We start from the raw sequence: 3,064 nt of genomic DNA on the forward strand, positions 1-3,064 counted from the left end.
TCTTCGTAACACAATTGAGAAGTAAAATATTAAATTATGTTTCCTAAATAACAAACGTGACGTCTTGTAGACCAAAATAGATGTCATCATGTCATATTTTGATGTCACCCTGCTACTTAATTTTTTAATTTTCATAGATATTTTTCTTAGAAACAAAAACATATATATTTACATGAAAATACGTGTCCCTTATAAACAATAATTTTATCAAATTATAAATTAAAAAATAGGTTGACCAAAATTATTGTAAAATTATATATTGACCGAAAGTGACTACTTTTTCATAGCCACTGTAACTCAAGTCAGATTTAGGCACAAATACAAAGTGTATAATTGTGTAATTATAATTATGACAGTCATTACGGCTGAGACAGAACATTGTATTCCTCAGTTATACACGTTTAGTAGCCTCTTGTTAAAACATGAGAGACAAGGAGTAATAAAATCGGGATGAAAGTTTCAACTAATTCCTATGATTGTTTCTCATAATTATATAAAATATAGTAAAATTTTCTATTCATAATTTCTTCTTTACCAAAAATTTTTCACCAAGCTTCTGCCAATTTATTATTGAAATTTATTATTGAACAGTCTGCGCGTCTAACTCGAACTTGCTTGATTTAATCTTTCCCAATGGAGAAATGCGTATCACGGGACGCGCGCGAGCATCTAGATTGAGGCTCTTTAAAAATGCAACTCTGAGGAATGCAGCATTATGTAGAGACTCGTGAAATTCAAGACTCCCTCGGCACTATGCATGATTCTCACATTTCTGCATTTCCTACATTCATCTTAAATTTTTGTTGCTTTGGCTATGCAACCCTTTCAGAAACATATCTCTTACATTTTTTTACATCTTCAACAGCCTTTCTAATATGCACTAAGTTAGATGCATGAATTGCAATAAACTTGACTTGACATTTAATATGTAATTCAAAATACTTTCGATGTAATTATTATTTTTATATCACTGACATATACAATATTATAAACCCCTACAGCAACAAAGTTGCACAAAAGTTACAGCAACGTTGCTGCAATATTGCAGCAATATTGTAGAGATTTTGCAGCGATATTGCTGCAAATTCTGTGGTGGGAACATTAACGTTTTATTTTATAGAGAAAAATGAAACTTAAATAAAAACTCGAAATAAGATACCCTTCTGATTTACATTTAAATTTTATGTGTGTCGCTCTACTGCAACGATATAACTAAAAATTTTCATTTTAGTTGCTTGCGTAAAAAAATAAAAACTTAAAAAAAATGAACGTAATTAAAAAGAATATACTTTTATTCCCACAATCGTTTACTTTATTACATCAAAATTAATAATAAAATTTAAATGATTCAAAACATTTAAACTCTAGATTTTTTTTTAAATTGTATCGTCGCAGCAAATGAACGATATGAAAACATATCGTTCGATATGTGAACAAATTGATACAAAATAATAAAATTCCTCGGAATGGCGCTATTATCACCTCCTATTACGAATACCGTAAACTTCCAATGGAAGCTTTGAAAATGACCGTGTCGAATTTCGCTATAACTTCAAGCACAGAAAACAATAAAAAACACGATAAAATATCAGCAACGAGCTGTTTTCTATTATCATTTTGGTTCTTTTCTTTCTTTCGCTCCCCAGGAGGCTTTTCTTCACGGCAGGAAGTTATTTCACGTACTCTATGTTCTTCAAAGCATCTCTGAAAAAGCTTTGGTGAGAGCTTTGGTCAAGAAATCGAATTTACAAATACAGCAACGAAACTTTATTGTGTGGTAATCTTTTTCGACATTTAATAAATAATTGCTATTAATGGCGAAGTATATGTAGTGTATATACAGTGTATGTAAAATATTTAATGAACAAAATATTATTTCATGTATGCGTAAGAAATATTGCAAATATTATAAATATATAATAAAGAAAGATGTAAAACATATTTATCAACGTACTTTATTTGGTAAATATTTATTTAAAAATTGATCGAGATGAAAACAATTTAATTTTCTCTCCACGAAAAAAAAGATTTGTTGAAATAAAAACTTCAGCCGCAAATGGACAAATGGACAGCCAATTTACTTTGTTAAAGTAATAAAATTATATATGAATAAAATTAGCGCTTTATAATCGTATTTGTTGTTATAGCACAGCAAAAACAAGGGTGGATCCAGAGAATTATTCTGAGGGGGGAGGGAGGGGGGGGGTGATATGATGAAATGTAAATATTTACTTATTACTGATGTTATTCTCACTGTTGATGTTATTTTTAATATATTTTTAATTATTTTTATTACTTTATTGTTTTATTATATTTACTATTATTATCATAATCATAAAATATAAATTATTCATATTGGTATTCAGTATTTTATTAGCCAGATATATTTTTACATACATATTAACATGATATGAAATGTAATTTAAAAACAAATTTTGTTATATAATAAATTGTTATATAATAAATTCTAACTTTCTGTTTGGAAAACTCTGGGGAAGTCGCCTTCTCCGTCCTATCTTATATCCGCCATTAAGCAAAAATTTGTTAATACAGCAAAGATAACTTTCTATGAAAATCAATATATAAATTAAAATTTTGAACAAAACTGACTAATGGATTCACTTAACGTTGCAAATACTTGATTGACCAATCAGAAGAAAAAATTTTATTGAATTGATCAAAGAATGTTTCAAAGCATTTGCAGCGTGAATGGCGTGGATGGCACTCAAAGATAGCAACTTTTGCTGTTGTAATGAAGAAAACTTGTTACATCAATTCTTATCGTAGCAAAGAATAAGCTAAATTAGCATTTTCATAATTGTTACTACTAGACATATATAATTTCTTTGTTGAATCATCAAATCTTCTTATAAATGTTGAACTTACTCAGCAAACTATAGCTTTTGCTGAACTGTCTAATCTGTTTTTTTTTCGCATCTTTCTTTTCTCTCTCTCTCTCTCTCTCTCTCAATGTGTGTGTGTGTGTGTGTGTGTGTGTGTGTGTGTGTGTGTGTGTGTGTGTGTGTGTGTGTGTGTGTGTGTGTGTGTGTGTGTGTGTGTGTGT

The 3,064-nt window shown here is 29.4% G+C and overlaps 1 protein-coding gene across 3 annotated transcripts in view; it reads left to right on the forward strand.

Annotated features, from left to right (window-relative positions):
* The window catches only part of LOC108687233 (sodium/calcium exchanger 2), a 66,965-nt gene that overhangs the window by 46,188 nt on the left and 17,713 nt on the right, over positions 1–3,064 (forward strand). The gene's annotated exons all lie outside the window — the stretch shown is intronic.

The sequence above is a fragment of the Atta colombica genome, unplaced genomic scaffold (assembly GCF_001594045.1).
Source record: "Atta colombica isolate Treedump-2 unplaced genomic scaffold, Acol1.0 scaffold203, whole genome shotgun sequence".
Classification (NCBI taxonomy): domain Eukaryota; kingdom Metazoa; phylum Arthropoda; class Insecta; order Hymenoptera; family Formicidae; genus Atta; species Atta colombica.